General features: G+C 43.6%; 1 protein-coding gene across 6 annotated transcripts in view; it reads left to right on the forward strand.

The window, feature by feature from the left end:
- The window catches only part of GALNT7 (polypeptide N-acetylgalactosaminyltransferase 7), a 116,385-nt gene that overhangs the window by 18,612 nt on the left and 72,920 nt on the right, over positions 1–24,853 (forward strand). The window lies entirely within an intron of this gene.

Here is a 24,853-nt window from a genome sequence, read left to right on the forward strand (position 1 = left end):
CTACATTCCACTGGCCTAATATCCTCACTCTGAGGGATGTTGGAAATGTATCTTTATTCTGGGTGGCCACATGCATGGATAGAGCTCCGAGGTTAGGAGATGGTTAATTCTGAGAGGGAAGAGGAGAAAGGAAATTGGAAATAGTGGTCTTTGCCACGGAGTAATAGCATGTAAGCTTTTTAAGGATAAAGTTGTAAATCAGGGGTCAAAAGCCCCTTGTCACTCAACCTTTGGCTTCTACCTAACTTCCCCTTCCCTGGAAAGATCACCTTGGTTTTGGTATCTGCTGTATGTTTGATCTTCTTACCCAAATGTAAAATCTGTGACTTTTTGCATCACTTGATTAACTGTTGGTTCTGAGACTCTCAGGCTTGTCTGCTAAGCTCACATCAATAGGAGAAAGTTTTAAGTTCCTCTTATGCACCTGTAATCACCAAGCGGCACTTTTAACATAGTGTTATCACATTGAATTACTGTGGTAATTAATTTTATCACATTAAAATGCTGTTCTTTTGTTTGTTAGATTGTTAATACATTAAATGGTTTCTTGGTCTTTTTTTTCTGCTAACTGGATCAGTCCCCCCTCCCTGCATCGGGAGGGACATTTTATCCACTGTCAGAAACGTGGGGAGGATGAAAGGGAGAGGTGGGAGTATCAGAATTTAGCAGCTCACAGGAGGGGAGGGCCCAGCTAGTTGGGGATCAGATCTCAGGGGTGGCCTGGTGAGGGCCCTGGCCTGTTGTATCTCTAGAACGTCATGAGGCTGTTTTGGGGGTCAGGGCTGGGTGGGATAAATGCTGGAATCTGGAACCACACCAGCTGCTGTGGTGAAGGGCTTTTACTCGGAGAGCAAGCAAAGTAGGGATCTCTTGTGCCAGCCTTCCTGCCGCCCTGGAGCGCTTCCTGTTGCCAAGGCCTAAAGGGAGAAGAGTTTGTAGAGGTCCTGATGCCAGGGTGGAATAGAGAAGGGAGGGTTGGGGCCGAGAAGACAGTGGTTTAATGACCAGCACGGTACTTCCTGGATATAAAGTCTCCCTTTGGGACCTTCCTCCTGGAAGGGTTTGGGCCAAACAGCGCCGAGAGAGAAATCAGGGAGTAGGTCTGGACTGGCCCCGAGGTGGATCTGACTTCCCAGTGAGACAAGAATAGGCTTTCTTTTCCAGATGCCCTACCTGCATGCACAGGTCTCGCGCTGTCTCACACCTGGACCCCCGGTGTGTTCACGTGAGAGAGCTCACCTCCATCCTCACAGCCTCAGAGTTAAGGACGCAGCTTGGATTTTCCTTTCTTTCCTTTCGAAACCTGTTATGAAGCTACTATTTATACATCTCCTTGAGTCTTTCTTGAGTTTATTTCCAGGGTCTGTGGCTCACTTAAAAACGACTTAAACTTTGTCGTTGTCTTGCATTTTGCTGGGCCTTGAAACAAAGATGATGAGGCTGCACGCTCCGTCCCCAGGGGGGTAACAGCCTAGTTTGTGGAACAAGGTGAATGTGCAGAAACGAATATTACACATTCAGTATTAAAATAGAATGAACTGTGCCTGGAAAGTGGAAACGAGAGGCTCGTGGAGGAGAGTTGACTTTGGGGCTCATCCGCAGAGGTGGGACTTGGGCCGGGGGGGTGGGGAGGGGGAAGGGCATCAGGCAGAGACTCGGACGTGGGGGGAGAAGGAAGTAGTTACAAAGGTGGCATGTGCCCTGTACGTACTTTATGTTACGGAGAAGCGTTACTCAGTTGTCCTAAAAACATCCTCATTTCGGCTTCAAGGGGATCTTCGTGTTTCAGAATTTTGAATTTGACAGGCCTCCTCCCTCCCACCCTGTCCGTTAAGATTTTCTGTCCTTCAGCCATATTCTTGCTGAGATGTTCACTTTTATAAGCAAAAGAGTCCTATTATTTTTTCCTTATCTTCAAGCTGAAGCTGTCTCGTCCCATTTTCATATTAGTTTCCCGCCCCTCCCCCAGAACAGTTTCTAGTTTCTGTATGTGGGACCTGTCTTGAGGGGTATCAGAATCGCCAGACACTGAAAGCTGCCCCGGCTGCCATGCCTCGGGGGGAGGGGGCACTTCTATAGGTGCAGGTGAGCTCCTGTGTTGTCGTCATTGCCTTGAAAGGCAACAGAATTAAATTGTAGTGGGGGGGGGAATCAAAGGGCATCTGCCTAAACCTTTCTCCCTCCGTGCTCCTCTTTGTGACAGTGTTGAATGGTATACTCTGCATAATGTTCTGTTTCTAAGGGACCTGAAACCACATCCTGGTCTCTGTCCCTGTCCATGGTTTGGAAGGCGTAGCCCTGTCCCACGGACACAGCTGATGGGAACAGAGGTATCTGAGCTCCATCACTTACAGTCTTGGTCCTGGGACCTTTGAGTCATGTGGCATTGTCCACAAGAGGTGGTCTGTAGACACAGCACCATGGTCAGCTCCTTAAACATCAAACATACAGGGCAGAGTTTGGGGAGGAAAACCTGGAAGTCTTTCTGAGGAAACCAGTCATCAGAGAAAGGAATGGGGTGGACTTTCTCCCCAGAAGCAGAGGTGAAAGATGTTACAGAGAAGGACAGGCACAGGAGACAATTCTACTTCTGCCTGAGAACCTTCTGATTTCCCCGAGACCTACCTGTTCTTCCTGCAGATTCGGTTCTGTGACATTTGCCTGCATCCTTATAATAAATGCTGTCTTGCTTAAGCTAACTTAAATGGGCTTCTGTAACTTATACACAAATTATACACAAAGAGTACCATGGTGCCCCGTACAGAAATAATCTTCTGCCTCAAGCCAAATGAATTACTGTCATGGCAATTATATATATAAAGCAGAGAAGGTTTCTGGGCAGGGCTCTCAAATCCCAGGCAGGAAGTTGCTTCTCAGTCCTCATGTCTTCTGTCGCTGCCTCTGTCTTTTTCTCTCCCCAGACCTGACCTTTGGGTCTGAGGTGTGGCCATCAAGGAAGATGAAGCGTGTTTTTGTGCAAGAGTATAATCTGTTTTTCTATCATTTTTTAAGATGTCTGTCTGGCTTTCTGTTGATCTTTTTTCACAAAGAATCATTAACTGATATATAGTATGACTGTGTATAATACGAAATTTGTAGAGATTTCTATTTACATGAATGATAACCCAGAAGCCAACAAAGTAGAAAAAAGGAATTTACCTCCCAAATTGTTGGCATTTAGTTCATAGTGCTCATGAGTAGTGCATTTGCTTTAACTATAATCTCAAAAATTAAATTTTTCTTTTCTGGTTAAGAAAAAGTGTCATATTTACTTGGTTTCTAAAGAATATGCACTTAATGAATTGGGACTAAATCTGTCATTTACTGGGGAGGTGTCCGAGTGGCTTATAAAATCAGATGATTGTACCAAAGCTGTAGACTATTAAGTTTTAAAGACGAGGCTAAACACGTTCAGTTGTTAACAGTATTCATCATTTATTGCTGTATTTACTCTGAGTTTTTGGCTAATATAAAAGTTTTGTTCACAGGCTATGTAGTCACGGAATTTTATAGTGAAAGCAGTTAGACTTAGTTTTCAGCTTTCTTATTCGTAAATGGATTTAAGGTCTTTTTGATAGTCTAGGAACCAATTAAATATTTTTTTAACGGTTCAACTAATTGCTTCATGACTTTATTATTTATTTTACTGTATTTGTTTAGGGTACAGAGTATTAAAAGCCTTAAGAGCTAATAGAAGGTTAAGGAAGCTAATGATGTAAGCTAATTGGAGTCCTTATTGTCAGATTTAATATTATAACTTTTCTTTTTTTTAGAAGACGTTGGGGGTAGGAGTTTATTAATTAATTTATTTATTTTTGCTGTGTTGGGTCTTCGTTTCTGTGTGGGGGCTTTCTCTAGTTGTGGCAGGCGGGGCCCACTCTTCATCGTGGTGCGCGGGCCTCTCACTATCACAGCCTCTCTTGTTGCGGAGCACAGGCTCCAGACGCGCAGGCTCAGTAGTTGTGGCTCACCGGCCTAGTTGCTCCGTGGCATGTGGGATCTTCCCAGACCAGGGCCCAAACCCGTGTCCCCTGCATTGGCAGGCAGATTCTTAATCACTGCGCCACCAGGGAAGCCCCTAATATAACTTTTTAATACACAGTATTTATAGAGACATGTTTTGTACATGCCTTGAGTTTAGTTCACTTATCAAGTTGGAAAGTCTGTCTTACTACCCAGGGTTGGTAAATACCATACTGCAATTTTTAGAAAATATTTGGAAAGTTTGGGGAACTTTTTGTTCTCAGTACTTTCATAATCACAGTAATCGTCTGTGGCTTTGAGTGTAAATTTAAGGATTCATTATGGTTAGAAACAAGGGAGAGATGATGTTTGCTGACAATAAAATGAAACTAATACTAGGTTTTGAATCTAAGCACTTTTTTGGAGGTAGTTTCATGTGAGCCTTAGATTAGGATTTTATCTTATAAAAGATAAATGTAATCTGGCTTTTAGCCATGGGTGCGTCCAGACCCAATCTTGACAATGTCCTCTCTATCTTTTGTTGCTGCTGAAGAGACCAGTGAAAGCTTGTGTGAAACTGAGAACTTCCGACTTAGATTTCCTCAGCTAAATTTCAGCCCAGAATCAGTGGTTAAGGTGCAGGTGCTAATTTTCAGTGCCCATTTAATACTAAAAACTCAATTCATTCATAAGGTTCGGTTTCACATACACATGAAGTATTTATAAAGCCCTTTCTTTAATTTCAAGACCAAAATACAAAGTGTGCCTCCGGGATTTGGAATTATGTGTTGGGCTTGATGAAGTGTCATTAAACAAGTCTGCCATACCTCTTATAGTTTATTTTTACTTGTTCAGCCTCTTCCCTAAGTATTTGTGACCAACTTTAGTTATTTCTTAAAGGGCATTTAAAACCGTCTGTCAGACGGGCAAGCAGAACAGTCTTCCACGGATTGAAGGGGGTCTGAGTGACCAGCTCAAGTTCTAGGCTAACCTTGCAGTGAGTTTTGTATTTGGACCAGTTCTCTGGATCTAATGCAATTCCATTCACTCCAGAATTTAAATTTACATGCTTGAGTCGGTTCTCCTTCTTAGGATCATTCTGCAGGGGAACAAAAGTAGCATAGAGTACCCCTCACTTCCCAGGACCTCCAGCATCTATGAGTGTAAGCCAGAAACATATTTTCTTCTCTAGGGACACTGGGTCTGAAGGGAAATGGTTTCTCAGTGTAGGAGCAGAGTTGTCCTTACCCTGATGAATCTCTGGACAGTCTGATCACCATTACGAAGTTTGTTCCATTCCGTGCTTACTATGAGTGTGGTTAGTGAGGTGGGGAAGGGGACTTCGGCTTGACGTACACAGATGTGTGGTTTCTTGGACAGTAGACAGACATGAGATCTGGTGTGGAGTTCAAAGAAGCTTTCAAAAATGTCATGTGGTGTTTAATAATGTCATATGGAAAAAATACATGTCACCATGTGGCTTCTATTGACATTTTAATTTAAACCTGAAAACTAAAATGTGCCTCTTATTGATGTTATACATTCAAAAGTGTAGCTGCCTTCAAGTTATATGGAAATTAATAATAACCCTAACTGCTCACTTTACTTGCTTTCAGATATGAATGAGATACTTACAGTTATTTGATAGTTCCCTAATTAATAAGAAAAAAATTAACCTTTGCACAATGCATGACATTAAGTTATATATAATTACATTGCAGTTTCCTAGTTCATATTTTAATAATGGAGGGAGTCTGGAGTTGGAATGTATTTAACTAAGGCATTTGATGTATTCCACAAGATCTAAAAAGAGCTTGGAGTTTGGAGCAGGCCTAGGCACTATTAGTTGGGAATATGAGGATTGTTGTTTGGTTGTCATGAAAACAAATTAATTTAGCAATTAGGGTGCTGTAGTGTAATAAACCTAACCTCAGAGCTGTTTCCATATTTGGACTTTGCTTTTTGAACATTATCTTCATTTCTATTGTTTAAATATCAGATCGGTGCATATCCAAGTTGGGTTCTTTGCCCAGCATCCAGAGGTAGAGGTAAATTTGAGAGGTATGTGTATTTCAGAGAAAGTGAAATTTTTAGATTCTCTTTTATTTATTTTTTTGCAGGGAAACAGAAGGAACTATATCATTTGAGAATGTCAAGATATGGGTAGTAGGGATCTGATTCCACGACTTCCTTCTTTTTATAAGTTCTGTAAAGTAACCCCAGAGTCTCAGATTCTTATCACTGAAATCATATTCCTGTCTTAAACACAACAATTCTGCTATGCAGGATTTCTGTAACCTGAGCTTTTATAAATTTATACTGCATCTGGAGCCTATCATAACATGCTCTCTTAGAACAGGAAAGAAATTTCATGCATATAGCAAGAGAAGGCGTAGGGATGGCTTTGATAAACCCTGGACCAGCTTCTATGAAAAAAGTAATTCATTTCCTAATCAACTTAATTCCAAAACGTGAAAAAGACCTTTCTCTTTCTTTCTGAAGTCTTATCCTTTAAAGGGATAAAAAATGGTACTACTTGTCAGCAGAGATATTCCTATTTTGTTTCGAGCTTAGATGCCATAGTACCTAATGTGATCGAATATTAAAAAAAAAAAAAAAAAAAAAGAGTCTCGCCACCGTTCCTTCTCATCCGGGGATTAATTGTGCCATCACAGTGTCCACACACATGGGGGTGGTGGGAGCTGGGCTGTCCTCCACCTCTGGGGCATCCTGGCCACCACACCTCACCAGGCACCTTGCGCCCAGACCCAGGAGCGCGGGGACGTGCAGGCCGAGCGGAGGGAGGACGGGAGACAGAGGGAGGGGCAGGGCTTTGGAGCCGCAGGTTCTGCCTGGGAGCCCTCAGCCACCCTCCCGGTTGCCAGGTAATTGGGGCAAATTACATAACCTTTCAGAGCCTCGCCCTCCTGATCTGTGAGATGGGGATCCTACCACCCTCAGCAGGCTGCCCAGAGGGTTAACCGTCACCTGATGCACGGTTACCCCTTACGATTCCTGCTTGGGGGAAGGAAGCCCAGGACTCTGCATGTGAGGGAGGAAAGGGGCACAGTAAGGCGTGGTCTCCAGGAATAAACCCTAATTTCCATACCAACAGGGGCCAGGTGACAAGACCTGTGATGGAAGTAGCATGTTGTAGTGCTTGAGGCCAGAGCCAGGCTGCCTGAGTTCAAATGCCAGCTCTGCCGCTTACTTGCTTTAGAACTTCGGGCAAGTTGTTGGACCTCAGTGACTGAATATTCGGGACCCCGGTAGTGCCTCTTTCTGGGGATTGTTAGTATACGCAAGGTTCTTAGGACACTGCCTGGAACGTAGGGATCACCTGCTAAAATAGATGCTGCTGCTGACGATGGTGTGATAGTCCTATCCCGTTCATCAGCGTGGCCATTGTCCGCGCCATCAGAAGGTGATGGCAGCACCACGGTCATCTTCATCAGAGGCTCCACCTGGTGCCTTGCACGGCCCAGGTGCCCGATGCCCTTCAGCCCTGGTCGCCCACCACGTAGGCACTGTCCTACACAGGAGATTAAAACCTGCTTCATCTGTTTTCTACCCACGTTTACTTCTAACGAAAAAAAGAAGTTCTTGAGGATGTGTAAGTCTTAAGTTTAGTTGTCTTCCTTCTATTTTGGGCAAGTGGGGAGGTGGTGATAGGGTGGAGGCTAGGAGGGAACAGATCAGAATCTGCAATGAGCCACTTGCTGAAAGGGGATGAGAATCATGGCTCTGTAATAATAGCGAATGATCATAAGTGACAGTAAGGCACTAAAAGAGGCATCATGTTGCTTCTGAATCAACAGAAGTTAAAATTTATCTGGAATAGTTTTGGCATTTTATCAAATTCTTGGAAGATTTAACAGTCCAGGTAGAGAATACAAAAGTCTCAGTTGCTGCACACATTCATAACCCAAAGAACTCTTTCCCTAACAACTTAGATAAATGAGGGGTTTTTATGCAGCTAAGGAAATTATTCAAATTCTGTTTGTACATGGAGGAAGTCATTAGCTAACCAGTTATATTTCTAACTTCTGTCGCAGCCCTTTGGAATTAATCACATCACGTTCCATTGAAAGGCACTCACCTTTTGCAACATGACAATTTTATGGCAAGAGAAAGAAAGTCTGGCCTTTCCCTTACAGAGAGCCACATTTCTCCTTGATTATTTAAAGCAGAAAGAAAGCCACTCAGATTAATTGTTTTCAAACCATTCTCAGTTATCTGCATGTGTCATCCGTGCTGCCCTATTCTAAACCACTTTGTTCTTGGATGCGCTTTCTAAAATCTATAGGTTTCCTCACTTTAAGAAAGGGGAAATATGAGTATCTCACTTGACATACCATTGTTTTTTCCTGGGGAATCCTAATTACTACACTAATATCAGAGAGCTGACAACCTCCTACATGTTTTAAGATTCCAAGTGCAAGACTTAGTTATCTGAATAGCATATAGTCTCTTCTGCTCACTAACAGCAGTTTTAGTCCTTTTTAAATTAATGCTGTCTGGTCTGTAGAGGATGCTAACGGGTGAGAGGTGCATGTGTCCTCATTAAGGATCTTGCAGCAAATTTATTTTGTAGGATATAGTTATTTCCATTTTTTTAGTACAGAGATTCTATAATTCTGAAATTCTATATTATAGAGTGTGTTGAATGTTGCTCTTTATTTCACTGAGACAAAAGTAATGTTCTCAATGAGAGAGGGATTAGAATAGCATTTCTCAAATATCGCTTTTGAACCTCAGCTTAAAATAGAGAGATGTATCACAAAAGCTTAAGAGGAAGAGAGAATATTTATGGGAACAGCAACTGTGTGCTAGGATTACACTAGGTGTTTCCATAGAGCATTTAATTCTCACGATAAACCTTCAAGATCTGTGGTATTATCCATCTCAAATAAATTTGTTCAGATTAAGTATGTTGCCTAATGGCTTTGTAAATTATTGTTTTGACTTTGTTTTAATGTCTTTAAAGTTCAGAGCCAAATTATTTTACTTACTTTTAGCAACTGTATAATACCTTTTAGAATGAAGTTTGCGCTCTACCATTTTTCCCCTTGATTTTACTGCCTTCATTTCTCTTTTCTGCCTGAGATTTTAAAGCTTTTTATTTTATTTATTTTTAATTTGGCCGTGCTGCATGGCACATGGGATCTTAGTTCCCCAACCAAGGATCGAAGCCAGGCCCTGGCAGTGGAAGCGCTGAGTCCTAAGCACTGGACTGCCAGGGAACCCCCTCTGCCTGATATTTTAAAAATTGTATTTTTCTGGTATATCTTTAGGTAGACCGCCTCATATCCTTTTCAGTGAAAAGTAGGATTATTAAATTGACTTATTCACTAATGACAAATTTGGCCAAAGTCACATAGGTAGGATATGGAAGAGCCTGATATTAATATGATTAATTGCAAAATACTTGCCATTCTCAATGCACTTTGCTGCCTTGTGGAATCCAAAGGAAAATAAAGCAAAATCCTTAAGTGCTTTGAATGCATTCACAGCTATTGTAGGACTAGGATACAATCTATTTTGAGCAAAGAGAACTGGGTTAAATTCTCTCTCTATATTGAGCCAAGCTGGGAAGTCATTTTCAGTCTATGGGATTCAGTTCAACATTGCACTAAGTTAATGGAAATGCCTGCTCCCATTCAGAGCAGACGACCAACCGATGGTATCAGAGAGGAAATCTTAGGAAGAGCACCCTTTTCCTGGTAACTGCAGACTGTGTGCTACAGCCTTCCATGTGGATTGTCCTGCAGGGCGTAGGAATGCTCCAGCCAGGCTGTCGAGACCCCGCAAACATCTTTTCATCAACTCCCACTCTGATGCCGTTTTGCTACTTTACCTAACAGGAAGGAAGAGAACTGCCCGATCTCTATCTCTTAGCGTTTTTTTTTTTTCTTTATTGAAGTATTTTACTTCCAAGTTGTTGTTGTTTTGTTTTGTTTTGTTTTAATTTTTATTGGAGCATAGCTGCTTTACAATGTTGTGTTAGTTCTACTGTACAGCAAAGGGAATCAGCTATATGTATACATATATCCCCTCTTTTTTTGAGTTTTGAGAAGAGTGACAGTCTGCCTGAGTTTATACTTCTAAAGGGAGAAAGAGAGGAGAGAGTCTAAGAGGAAACAGAGCAGATCCTGTCGTGGTGAATTGTTAGGAAGTCTAATTCTCAAGTTCATAATATCCATTGATTTTTCTTCTCTCTGATGATTATCGCTGTTCCATAGCAACCTTGATAATTGTATGATACCAGTTGTCTTTATTTTGCCAAAGGGCAACAACCCTTCCTTGTTTCTGAGAACCTGAGAAGCAGACGCTCTTTAAGGCTTTTTCCTGGGCCATCCCCAGTGTGAAGCGTGGGGCTGGTGCTGAGCGGGCCTTGCAGACGTTCTCCAAAAGGCAAGCACAGGTGGGTGGGTGCATCCCTGTGCCAGACGTTACACAAGGCACACCCACCGCACCTACTTCTCCCCGAGCTTGGTGGGCCGCCGAGGAAGGAAAGCCTCGTGTGGGCCTGCACTTCCCGAGGGGCTGGGCCGCCCGCTTTGTGTCCCCCTCCTTCCTGCCCTTCTGCCCCTGGGGACTGAGCCTCCTCTCCTCTGTGGTCTGCACAGACTGGCGTCCATCTCCCCACGGCCCGTGCAGCCCTCTCGCATCAGCCCCCTGCCTTCCAGAGAGATGCCCTGCCCTCTGCCTTTCTCTTCCCGGTTACGGTTTCCTCCTGGTACCTTGTCTTTGGTTTAAGTGGGTTCTCAGGAGGTGGAAAGGCGAATGTGTCCAGCCTTGTCATCTCAAGCCAAACCTTACTGTGGCTTTGGGTGGATAGGATTTCACATTTTTTTCTGTAATCAGACCTACAGATGATTCCTTTTGACTGCTACCCCTCTGGTACCACGTTTAGAAACTTCTTCCGTTTAAGATCGTGTTTTCTTTCAGTGCTTCCATGAATTCTTTCTTACATTTAAATCTTAGTTATTAATTTCCTTATTTATTAACTTATTAAAAATAAGTTATTAAGAACTTATTTTTGTGGGTGGAATAGTTTAGAGATCTACTCTTTGCCCAAATGGTTCACTAGTTGCTCCAGTATCATTTATTAAATACTCCAAAGTTTTGACATACCACCTTTATTAAATACAAAATTCTTACATACATTTGAGTCTATGTCAGAACTTCGTTTCATTGATCTGTCTCTTGTCTACGCTGGTGCCAGAACTTTAGTTGTTGTGATTTCAGAGTTCATCTTAATATCTACGGGGCAAGCTTCTCCCCACCCAGCAGCATCATTGTTCTTCACAAACCCTCTGAGCTGGGGCTGCCTTCCCTCTTCTCTTCTGTAGAATAAACGTTTGCGGCGTCGCACCTTTTGAGCGGGGTTGCCACAGGTCAGCCCATCTCTCAGCTCTTCTGGGTACCTTCCCAGGGGCAGGAGGGAGAGTGGGACTTCTGTGTCACACGCATCCCCTCTCCACCCAGGTTTTGTTCTCACTCACTCCCAGGACTAGGATTGAAAAACCCAAATCCTTTCCGATTCTGTGAACGTTTTTGCGTAGTTACTTGGAGCCAAAAGGAAAATGGTCCCTTAGGCGGACTCGGCACTGCAGGTGTTCCCACCCCCGGCCCCGCGGTCCTTCGCCGCATCCCACCGCCGTCCCATCTCTGGCAGCCTCGCCCTCCTTTGCCACTGTGCCCCCGGGAGGGTGCAGGCGGCCTGAGGCCCCTCGGGCTGGGTGCCTTTCCCACCCCAACCCAACAGCCCATCCTTGGCTTCCCTCCCGGGGTGCAGCACAGAAGTTCCTGACCTTGTGTGCCTCTGTGCTCAGGCAGAGCCGGGCACCTAGTGATTCAAGAAGTACTTATTTAATTACACTTGCACAGAAACACCACAGCGTAAACATGCCTCCTTCCAGCCAGAGGAATGAGTGCTTGCTTCCTGGCAGGAAGGATGCCAGGAAACCTCTGCTTTGGCGTCTCAGTGGGCTTAGCACCTGTGTACGAGGAGGTGGAATTTCAGCATTCAGAGATCACGTTCATTGACGGTTTCGTGAACACACTTAGAGCAAAGTGAAACGTGGTCACCCCTGCACAAATCTCTATCAGAAGACAAGGAGAGCAGGAAATCACTTTTACTTTCTTTTTCCTCTTACGTCTGCTGTATTAGTCCCATCCTTCTTTTTGATTCTTCAAAAAGCTAAAATGTTAAAGATGAACCGGTTTCTATGGAAGATAACTTGACCGAAACTCTATTCTGGTACTGTCCACCAGAAAAATACATGCAGGTCTCATATATAATGTAGAATTTCTAGCAGCCACAGTAAAAAGTTTTAACCCAGGTGAAATTAATGTTAACATAATTAACTCAGTATATCCAAAGTTATGTCTCAGCATGTAGTCAACATAAAAAAAATATTGAGCTTCTTTACTTTCTCCATTGCCTTTGAAATCTGGTGTGTAATTTACACTTAGAGCACGTCTCACTTTGGACCAGCCGCGTTTCGTGTGCTCAGTAGCCACATGTGAGGTCATCTTCTAAATTTTGAATTATCTTACTTTGTCCTTCTTTTGAAAGTAACTGTTTCTAGGAGTTCTTAACTAGGGGTGCCTCTAGAACCACCTGGAAACTTTCTCAAAATGTGCCTTCCTGTCTGTACTCTCATTGGGATCTGGTATGGTAAAAAACTGTGTGTGAGCCTGGGCATGTGTGTTTTGAAAAAAGGTACATAGGCAATTCTGACAAGCACCTTTAATTAAAAACCACTGAGCTAGCCCAGTTTCTTCATTTTACCTATGACTAAACACATCCAGCATGACCAGCTTTCCCAGGGAGAGTAAGGGTACACACCTGAGTCTTCCAGTAACAAACCTGGCATCCTTGCTGTACCATGCTTCTTGCTATTGCCAACATACATGTAAGGAAGGGTACTAATCCTGTACGTAGATCTTTAGTAACAACAGAGGGACTGGCAGCAAAGGGGACCTTCAGATTATTCTTTTGGTTGCCAGGAAATTAAACGTACAATACCATAGTGGTATGTGTTCCAGTGCACATGCGCGCACACGTGCACGCGCACACGCACACACACACACTGTCTGTGCTCTTGTTAATGGAAGTTTCATTGTGATGGACGTGACTGGGTGGAGTTTATATGACCTTCCATTCTCTTGATGTCTTTTAGACATTAGCATTAGTCTATAGCATCGTGGCTTGCTGTTTTGAAACTGCTTTTAAAAATCTGTATCAAAATTGCCGTCAGTCTATCGAAATTATTTTAATGCATTTCTAGTCATCATGACCTAATATAAAAATTCTTCAGCCTCTCAGTTTTCAAAGTGTGGAAAACACATTCAGCTCGAGTTTTCCAGGTTAAATTTCCGTATCTTGAAATGAGTGACAGAACTGCCAGCTACCAGCAGAGACCGTATGGTTGCCTGCTCTGTGATTTTATGGAATTCTCTACCAGGCGTGAGTCACTGGCTTTCTTCTCTTTCTTTCACACAGAACTGACAAGGGCAGCCCATGTACTCCACGGATAGATAATAAATCTCAGGTCATCCAAAGGTAATGCCAGGATTATTTTAGATGAGTTGAAGATGAGGGAGCAAGCTGTTTGCTAAAAAGCAAAATCAGTGTTAAAATAACACTAATTCTGTATGACGTAACTAAACCTAAAGGATTACCTGACAGTTTTATTTAAGGCAAGTGAGTTCAATAATTAACTATTTTCCTAGTTCTTTAATCGACATCCTTATTAAAAATCAGTATAAGTCTGTCTGCAGAAATTGCAAGTAATTAACAAGGCCTATGAAATAAAATAATGGTATTCTTAGTCCCCTGCAAGTTCCAGAGTGTTTAAGCAGCCTTTTAACAGTAATCAGGATGGTTATATGGCTCCCAGTTGAAAGAGTCTTGAGTCTAGATTATCCAGACTATCTTCGTAAAAAAAGACTTTTTAAAGAGAGCTTTTGGGTTCACGGTAAAATTGAGAGGAAGGCACAGAGTTTTCTAGTAGACCCCCAGCACCCCCCACCCCACGCACAGCCGCCCCCGCCATCGGCATCCCCACCAGGCGGTACCTCTGCTGTATCCGATGAACCTACCCCGACAGGTCATCACCCCCCAAGTCCGTAGTTCCCCTTGGGGTTCACTCTTGGTGTCGTACGTTCTGCAGGTTTGCACAAATGCATAATGAATGTCTCCATTGTTACGGTATCACGGGGTTGTTTTCACCGCCCTGAGAGTCCTCTCTGCTCCGCTTGTTCAGCCCCTCAGCCCCCTGCCTGGCAACCACTGATCGTTTTACTGTCTCCATAGTTTTGCCTGTAACTTTTTTTTTTTTAATTAATTTATTTTATTTTTGGCTGCGTTGGGTCTTCGTTGCTGCGCTCGGGCTTTCTCTAGTTCCGGCGAGCGGGGGCTGCTCTTCGTTGCGGTGCACGGGCTTCTCATTGCAGTGGCTTCTCTTGTTGTGGAGCACGGGCTCCAGTTGCACGGGCTTCAGTAGTTGTGGCACGTGGGCTCACTAGCTGTGGCTCGCGGGCTCTAGAGCACAGGCTCAGTAGTTGTGGCTCATGGGCTTAGTTGCTCCGGGGCATGTGGGATCTTCCCAGACCGGGGATTGAACCCATGTCCTCTGCATTGGCAGGCGGGTTCTTAATCACTGCGCCACCAGGGAAGCCCTGCCTGTAACTCTACAAGTGAAAAATTCAGACTGAGTCCCGAAGACATCAAGGGATTAACTCCATGTCGCCCAGGGACTCCTCGTCTGCCCCCGTCTTCTGACTCACCTCCCTTTTTCATGGGCTATGGTGGCCTTCTGTTGTTGGAATGCCGTAGTGATGAAGATGTGCTGATTCGCTCTAACGAAATGATTAAAAACATCGTGAGATCTGACTACTGGACTCAACACAAAATAGAGTAAAGATGAGCAGTGTGGCTTCAGTGTTTCAGAGTGCCGTCTGTATGTCCTTCTGTCTGCCTGTCTTTCTGTCTGTCTACTACTGGGCATTAAAGAGTGATTATTTCTTCAGGAGTACATTTCTTATGACTGAGTACAATAGCCAAATTTTAAAAATACCTTTTATGGAAAATACTAAGACCTGGGACCACAACCCTGTTTTCCCTTTTAACATACTTGATCACTTCAGGAAAAATTCCACTTTGGCAAGTGAATGTAATATAATAAATAATGCACTGGGTTATATATGGGTAGAGTATGGGTTGCTCTTAATTGGCTTCTAATATATTAAATATCTGAGAAAAATGTACATGTTTGTTAATAATTTTAAGTTGACCAAACGATAACCAGAAGACTCCTTATTTGGAATGCTCTGATGTGTTTTTAGTATTCAAGATGCTTCATCTAAATAAGAAGAAATATGATTTCTCTTTTTACATTCTCCACCTATCTGGCGGCATTTTTCTTTTTATGCTGGACAGTGTTTTATTGCACAAGTAAAACTGCTACACCTGATCCTAAACTCCGTGTGCTGTTCGGGTGCCCCGAGTGAGGGACTGCTCCCCGTAAACTAGGGGTTTGTTAACCAGTGCCATTTAAGAATGTTAAGGAGAAGTGGGCTGAAAGCCAGCAAGAAAAAGCTACGGCGATGTTTGCAAAACTGATCAGACGGTGTTACAATTGAGCTGTGATGGACAAATAGGAATAATCACCATTGTCTGAGAAGTATCTCGGCTTGATATTTTTATCACACACTATACTTTGCCATCAAATAAAGGAGTCTGTTTGCACACATCCTTAAACTATAATCTGATAGCTGTATGGTGATTATTTCTTAGTAATTTTTGAAGGTCTGCCAACCAAAAAACTTGTAATAAAACTCAGTCTTATGATATTAAAGATTAAATTAAAAAATACAACTGTCCCGATAAATAGTAAAGCACCGACGTGCATGCAGCACACCACATCTAGTTGTTTTTATCAACTTTAGTTTTAAAAAGTCTTTCGTCTCCTTGAATGAATTACGTGAACAGCCTTTCCTACTATTATTAAGAAGAATTCTTCATAATTCTTTATAGCAAGTTTGATTTTAGACTAAAGTTTTTAGGCAAGCTTAAATGGATTCTTCCACTACGCATTTCTGAGATGTTGACCCCTGTGCTTTGCTAATGTTCTGTATTTCACTTCATAAAGTTAACACAGGGGCTTTTCTACCGCTCCAGGCAAATTTGGTAAACCTCAAACAATCTCTGGTTCGCAGAAAAGATCAGGATGCCTCTGAAAATAACATGCAACCCAACGTTGTTTATATTTTTTTGCAAGACACAGCTAAGATGCAATCATTAGACTGTCTCCTTTAACCTTGATGTTTTAAAAGAAGTTCAAGTGTTGTTCCTTTAAACAATAAAGTTCAGTTCACAAGACAGGGTAAGTACAAAGCTCTTGAAAACTCCGGAAGAGTCCACATCATGATAAGTATCACAGCCTTTGGATTTTGATAAGCTGAGAAGCTTTATGCTGAGAAGTCATTAACTTGTGTTTTGACCCAGATCACTGTGTAAAGGGGGCAGTGGCTTCAGGCTTCTTATCTCTAAGCATCTTGCCCCTGGGACACAGAGTGTGCTCCAGGGGAGAGAGCAGGATCTCAGCTTGAGGGAGAGGAGTCTGCAGGGGGCCCTGAGAAAACAACCAGATTGTAAGAAACCTTCAAAGGGAAAAGGAACAGGCAGACACTGACGCTCCCTAAGGCAGAGGAAAATGCCGGTTACTGCACATGTTTTGTGTGCTCTCCATAGAGCGTTTCCTTGCTCCCAAACTCGCAGCTCTGTGGACTTTTTTCATTCTGTTCTTCCAGCCCCGGTAGTTGTCCAGCATTTTACAGAATGCTACTCCACACCTCTGCCGTACCAGAGGCCGCACCGGCACATCCTGGCCCTCAGCCTGAGGCCGTACCTCGGGAACACTCACTGCCTCAGTCGTGGCCACGTGCCAGTGCCCGGAGCCAAGCTGTAGTTTGGACGCTGCACCTGTTCCCTCTGTAACCAAATCGTCACTGCCTGCCGGCTTCTCCTCACCCCCAGACTCAGCTCCTTGAAGGCAGATGCTGTGACCCTGGTCTCTGTTCTCTGCTGGGAACACGGTGGACCCACAAAGAAAGTTAGTTGAAGTTGCAAATCCAGCTGTCCAAGAGGTTCTGAGTTAGCCCCCTCAAATTTCTGTTCCTCTCTTTTTAATCCACTTCAGTCCTAGGGGGACTGGTTAGGTAAGGATCAGAGCTGCTAGCTGGGCGGGGGCCCATCGCTCACCCCAACACCTGAGGACATCCTGGGCATGGGGCGTCCCTTCCAGGAGCATTCTAACAGTCCCTGGGGCACTCGACCCCTGGACTCCTAGTGAAAGTTCTAGAGTTGGTCCAAGGGCTGGGATTACAGCTCCAGCAGCAGTGATATTGGTGTTTTTTTCTAGCTGTAAAAACTAATTTTATATTTAAAACGACAAGCAAAACAAACAAACCCCCAAAAATAAAATAAAATAAAGCCCGTGTGTGAATCTGTTTCTCTGGACAATCTTACAAAGGCATAAAATTAAAACATGCCAGAGTCTTCGTTGTACGAGAAGGATAAAAGTACATGAAAATGAAGTTGATATGAAAAATTCAGTAAGTAAGGTCCTTTAATTATAGAAAATTTAATGGTCCTTTAGGTTTAGCTATCGTTGATAGGGTCTCAAGACTTCTCCAGGCATGGGATACTGTAAAACTATCTTTTTGAATTAACTAAGGAGCTCATTTCTGGTAAATGAAATGTTAGAATTATAGAACCATATAAAAACCACAATTCTCTTTGTCAGTTGTTTTTGAAACTGTTATTTCGACTGCATCTTCACAAACATTCAGATCCTTGAAACTGGCTTTAATGATTACTGAGAATGATGTCCGTATGTTGTTTCCATGTCAGATGGTTCAGTAGGTTAACTCTTCCCTCCATTAATATTGTTTCAGCCACTGATTTACGTTAGCAAACACTTTCTTCATACAAAGTGCCAGGGTAAACTTAAATCTTGTAGCTGATCAACAATTCCAAGTCAGTACAATCTAAATGCACGAAATGTTTTATACCTCCTCCTTTCGTCAAAATATATCGTCTGTATTTCATGTGGCAATAGTCCATTAATTTGCCCTACTTAGAACTAGTAAATATCTGACATCTTTAAGAATGTAAGGTTGAAGTGAAAAGCATGTTTTACTTTGTGCATTTTAAAACAGTTTTCCACAAAAGAAAAAGCAAATCAAAATTTCTCTGTGCAGCCTTCTTATTTGAATTGGATTTAATATCTGCTTCACTCAGGGCTTCCCTGGTGGCGCAGTGGTTGAGAATCTGCCTGCTAATGCAGGGGACACAGGTTCGAGCCCCCTGGTCTGGGAGGATCCCACATGCCGCGGAGCAACTAGACCCGTGAGCCACAACTACTGAGCCTGCGCGTTTGGAGCTTGTGCTCCGCAACAAGAGAGGCCGCGATAGTGAGAGGCCCGCGCACCGCGATGAAGAGTGGCCCCCGCTTGCCACAACTAGAGAAAGCCCTCGCCCAGAAACGAAGACCCAACACAGCAAAAATAAATAAATTAATTAATATCTGCTTCACCCAGAGACTTGAGGGTCAGAGTTATCTACATTTCTTTGCCCTAAGTGATAGGAGGTGGTGGTTTAGCTGTTTGTATTTTTCCTTAAACCTTCATACCCATATTTATCCATATGTTGTACTTAATGACACACAGTGAGGGTGGAATTTAATATGCCTCGAACTTCTGTGCAGATCTGGGGAGGCACGGGTATTCTGCAGCCTGACTTCACTCAGACACTCTTTAAGGACTGGGCTGATCAACTTGCCACCTTGCTTATGGAAGACAGTCCCTACTAATAGGTGCTCCATCTTAAGGGAAAAAATACTAAGGGTGCCAACAGTTGTTTATAAAATACCATCGTAAAGCCATCAGACTCCAGAGAGCTGGCTGATAAAATTTCATAATAACCTTAATTTCTCTGACTGAGTCAATTCATTAAATTTTCTCCTGGCTTCTGGAGACAAGTTAGGAAAACATTAAATTCCTATCCCTTATGCTATCCGTTGAGCTTGGCAGAGTTTCTTAAAAAGTTTAAATGATAGTAAAGATAGATGGTTTATCCTCAAATCTTAGCATAGATGTTTTCTGTAGATTAGAAGTCATTTCATTTGTGAATGAAAAATGGCTTCTGATACTTTTTAAAGAATGAATCTTATTCAGCTGCTGCAGGCTTAGAAGAGATGGTTGGAATTTGGGGTTGGGTGAGGAGTTTTATTCCAAGTACTTGTCTAATTGAATAAATATGAGAAGTTTTTCTGAAAGCTAAAAAGCTTTATCTTAAAGTAAATTTGAGAGGATTCTTTAAATTATGGAGAACTATAATTACAGAATTATAGTATCACATTTACCTAAAATTCTCTGTGAATAGTTTGTTTCCTTTGCTGTAGAAACAACACCCAGCAATAGCCGTCGTGAAGGGTGTGTGTGTGTGCGTGCGTGTGTGCGTGCATGCACACACGCATGCATGTTTTTTTAGTGGAGGGCTGTTTGAAGGAAATTCTGTAAGGTACTCTGAAGAGCAATTCTGGCAGTTTTCTCAGCCACTTAGATTTCCTGTTTCCTTTTATTTTGAGCATTACTGTTCACATTGTGTTGGTTGTAGGATGGATAATATACAGTGCAAATAGTAGTAAAATTTATGCTCAGAGTCAATTGTAAATATTAAAATGGTTTTAGTAGGGAGTGAAAAGCGTATGTGTTCTAAATTTTGGCAGTTGCCCAATGCCCTGATCCCTCCATCCCTCCATCCCTCCATCCCTCCATCCCTCCATCCCTCCATCCCTCCATCCCTCCATCCCTCCATCCCTCCCTCTCTCCCTCCCTCCCTCTCTCCCTCCCTCCCTCCCTCCATCCCTCCACTCATTCATTCATTTAATTTGTGAGTTCATATTGATACTTCCAATTTAAATTTAACAAACTTTTTGAACATTTTTATGTCTTATTTTGAAAATCTTGCTTCTTACTAATATATTTGCTTCCTTCCTTCATATATACATGTTTAAAATTACAATGTCAATATTACTACTAAGAAATCAACCCCGAGGTTGAAGATTTCTTTGCAGTTCTTTCTGTACCTGAGGAGTTTTAGAAAATACAAGTTTCTATACCCCCAGATTTTTTGAATCAGAGTCTTGGGGGGATATTAGTGTTAGCTGGTAGGTTTGTATTTTACAAGTAAATCCGTGCTCTCCTGCCCTGGTCAGTCTTGGGATTTCTGGAATGTGGGAGATCTGTTTGCTTTGGGTAATATTTCCCCCCCTTTTTATTCCTCCTGAGCCATTTTTATAATTGGATTACTGTATAATGTAATTGCTGGATAATTGGCACAGAGAGAGAAATGTAAAGACATGGGAAAGGGATTGCCTGGGAAACATAAGAAAGGTCAGGAATTTGGTGGGAGTTGTGTAGGGAGCTTAGGAGCAACTGCCTTGAACAGTAACTTTCCATATTTTTCAGAACCTGTTCTCTACAGCCTCTTCCCTACAGTTCTTTAGAGGTCTTTAAGCAGTAATCCATCTTGAGGAACATTTTAATATCTACTTAATAACAGCCTAACGTTTATTGCATATGCGGTGTTGCCCGGCCCTCGGTATTTCTGTGCATTACCTCACGCCCTCCTTGCAGTGACCCTGTAGTTGCTTGCTATTATTCCAACTTTATAGGGGAGGAAACTGACTTAAATGCTGTGGTCTCTGCTTACTGAATGGCTTCTTCAGGAAAATACCAGGTTTATCTTCTTGGAGGTTGGGTTCTTCAGGAAGCGGGCTCTGAGCTGGGATCGGTGCAGGGCTCTGTTACCGGGGCTCTGGGGGTAGCCGCTTTGGGAGGGAGGGGCTGGCCCAGCTGCACCAGGGGGTTCTAGCAGTCCTGGCCCTCACACACACGGAGCCCCGGATCACAAGTGTCCATGCCATGGAGAGAGGGAGGCTGGGCCTGGGACCTCTGCCTGGACGGTCACTCTGGGCCACCTCGTCCCGCAAGGAGCCTTGGCCTTGGGTGAGGCAGTCTTGTGGTCGCCGCAGCAGCAGGGGTCCCCAAGGAGGTCTGGCTGCCGGGACCATCCTGCGCCCAGCCACCCGCAGCTGGGGTCAGGAGTCCTGGGGGTTCTCACAGCGCCTACCACATCGCTAGTAAATTTGCTGTGGTTTCTCCAAAACAAACCATTCTGGACAAAGACTTTTTTTTTTTCTGTGACTATCCGTTTCTTATTTTTCCTATTGAAGATGTATGTTAAAAGAAGTCAAAAAAGGGGGCTTCCCTGGTGGCGCAGTGGTTGAGAGTCCGCCTGCCGATGCAGGGGACACGGGTTCGTGCCCCGGTCCGGGAAGATCACACGTGCTGTGGAGCGGCTGGGCCCATGAGCCATGGCCGCTGAGCCTGCGCGTCCGGAGCCTGTGCTCCGCAACGGGAGAGGCCACAGCAGTGAGAGGCCCACGTACCGCAAAAAAAAACAAAACAAAAAAAACAAGTTTGAAAGGAAGCTTAACAATTTTTAAAAACTTTATACTAACATATGTTCAATATAGGAACTAAGGAAAACCAAGACATAAGAAATATATCATCTACAATCTCACCACCAGAGGCAACTACTACTTTTAACTTTCTTTCCTTCTAGTCATTTCTATGCTTTTCTTTTTGTAAAAAGAGATCATATGGTGTAAGCAGTATGCATAATCAATGTATGTCTCCTACTTGTAAAAAACTAACATTATATCATAAGGATTTTCCACAAGAATTATTTTTCTTAAACATTTTTATAGTTAAGTACTGTTCAGTTGTGTAAGTGCAGCATTAATTTTCTTGACTAGTCTTCATTATAGACATTCTGTTTGTTTCTAGTATATTTGCTGGTATATGTTGCACTGAACATTTATGCATAATATCCTTTCTGTAATTAGAGTTATGCCCCTAGAATACATCCCACTTCTGAAATTTTGTAGTCAGCAGGAGGGAATGTTTTTAAGGATTTTGATTACATACAGCTTAGATGGTTCTACACAAAGGTCTACCAAAGTCACACTGTTTGTACTTTTTTTTTTTTTTTCGGTACGTGGGCCCAGCCGCTCTGCGGCATGTGGGATGTGGGATCCTCCCGTACCGGGGCACGAACCTGCACCCCCTGCATCGGCAGGCGGACTCACAACCACTGCACCACCGGGGAAGCCCCTGTTTGTACTTTTTTTTTTTTTTTTTCTTCCTCTCCTGAGGAGAGGGTGCGAGATCTTTGTGACCCTAAAAAGTTTAAGAACCACTGATGTATGTTTATAAAAAGAGATTTTATGTTTCTCAGGTTCATCACTGCCTTTTAGCTTTCTAGAAGGCTAGCAACACACATTGCCCAAAGTAGATGTGCAAGAAATTTGGTGAAAATAGGGTCTTGGTGAGACCTCCATGTGATCGAAACCGAGGCTCTGTTTCAGGAAAACAGGAGTAAGGTGACTTGGGCAGTGGAAATGCTGTAACTCTTTCTCAGTGTCAATTTGAAAACCTTATTGTATTGACTTCGTATTTGTCAGTGGCAGGCAAATAGAAGATTTCTGAAAACCATTCTGTGTTTCTGTGAAATCAGAATAGGTCCTGTGTGCCACAGTGACCAACTGACAATAATAAATAAATAAAAAATGACATCAAAATTAATGTAACATCCAACTACTTTTAATTCCTTATTTCTAATTTATCATGTGTGTCTACTGCTTTGGAGAGAAAGTAAGATAAAGACTCTTAACTTCTTTAATTTTTTTAATTTAAATTTTTAAATTTAACTCCCCTTTAAAGAAGTATCTTAAGATGATGTAACTGGGAGCAGGTGCACTGACAATAATTTATATTTTTCTCTGTAGAAATAAAGTCACATGAGATGAGTATATATTCCATTTGCTTACAGCCTGATAGTCACCTAGGCTAGTGGGCCCCATCACAAGTTACTACTACTTTTTGAAGTATCAATTGGATTTCTAGAAGATTACTTCTATGAAAACAGCCCTGTCTGAACTACTTATTACTAATTCTAGTTAATAGCATTGTATTGGTTTGAAACTAAAGGAAATATTTTTTGTGTGGCCGTGCTGCGTGGCCTGCGGGATCTTAGTTCCCCGACCAGGAATGGAACTCGCACCCTTAGCAGTGAAAGCCTGGAGTCCTGACCCCTGGACTGCTGGGGAAGTCTGGACGTTTTTGCTGAAATGAATTTACTGAAATTGACAGTGATTCTAAGGGCTGTATTTTACTTTTTGCATTTCAAAAATCTTGATATTTATCAATTTATATAGTTACAAGGTATGAAAAACTTGTGGCTGCCTCCCTCCCGGGAGAGAGTAAGGTGGTCCAGAACGTGGGCTCTGGCGTCAGGGACCCTGGGTCTGTGTCCCGCCCCTGCCACCCCCAGAGTGTGTGGCTTTCAGCAAGCCCCTCAGACCCTGTGCCTTGGTTTTCTCATCTGCTCCGAGGGTGATGGCGAGGCTGGCAGGAGACGGGCTCGTTACATCACAGGGCCCTGCCCCCTCCTCACCCTGTGGTCATCTTTGTGGTCATCACCTTGGAAATCAGCTTTCAATAAAGCACTTGGGTGAGAAATTGGTTTACCACTGTGGGTTCTTTTTAATTCCTTTTTTTCACTCTAAACCTCTGGAGGCTCTGTGTGAACTTTGCTGCCTTGGGCTGTGCTTTGTCTGACACTTGGCTGCTGTCTTCCTCTCCTACCTGCTTTCCTTCATTCGTAGATACCAAGATAAATGTCTTGCTCACCTTCGAAGTACCAAGTAAAGGAAGGAAATTTCCTTCTTTTAACCTGAATGACTTAGGGCCATCAGAAGATTTTGGCAAATAAAACCAAAGTATCTGGAGAGACTTGACTGTCCCAAGTACCACGCAGGTTAATTTGCCAGCATTCTTCCGTTCCCTTCGTCGCGAAGGGCTGTCAGACTTGGTGGCGCTCGCGTGTGACCGGCCGAGGCTGGCTGGGGTGTGTCAGAGCAGCGTCCCTGACGGACCGGCTTCTCCCCGTGGTGACGAGGTGCTTCCCCTTCCTCACCAGCAGCTGTGGCCCTGCTTCCCACAGAGCCGAGAAGTCGCTCAAATGGCTTGTGCGGTGTTCTAGAAAGATGCACTGAGTACCTACCGTCTGCACACGGGTAACCATCCCTCCCCCCGCTCTTTGTGCTGGAGCCACGTGAGTCCCTGGGGGGCTCTGCAGGACTCTCCCCTTCTCTCTCGACCTCTCGTCCTGCATAAGCCCTCCTTCGCAGGGAGCCTTCCCTAACCTCCCCGGCTAGACCAGCCCTCACGTGGCACCTCACCTGTGTGATGACTTGATTGCCTGTCTCCCCCTGGACGGAGGGCTCCCCAGTAGCAGGGGTGCGTTTGCACCGCTGTGTCCCTGCGGCCGGGAGAGTAGGGGCTCAGCACATACTCGACAGCCCGTCAGCCGGACGCTTCAGAGGAATGTGTAGGGCAGAACACGAGGACCACAGGGTGCCCCTAGCACTGGGATGACGAAACAGTGGGCTCTCTGCATCTGCGCGTGGGGAGGAGATACCATGGGAGCCCCGAGGCCTCGGGACCCAGGCTCCTGGGCCTCGGCCGGTGTCACCGTGTGTCCTGAAGCCAGTGAGTGGGTCCTGCTGCAGAGCTGAGCCACCCCTCAGGCCTTGGGGTTCTCGTTAGTTTAACAACACGCCTAGTTTTGGGCCCTGTTGATGACTCCTTTCTTGAAATTCTCTCCTGCATAGCTTTTCCCAGCATTTTATTTCTAAACTGGTTTCTTACTACTCTGAAAACATCTGGCCCCCTCTCCGCATTC

The sequence above is a fragment of the Orcinus orca genome, chromosome 6, assembly GCF_937001465.1.
Source record: "Orcinus orca chromosome 6, mOrcOrc1.1, whole genome shotgun sequence".
In the NCBI taxonomy this organism is placed as follows: domain Eukaryota; kingdom Metazoa; phylum Chordata; class Mammalia; order Artiodactyla; family Delphinidae; genus Orcinus; species Orcinus orca.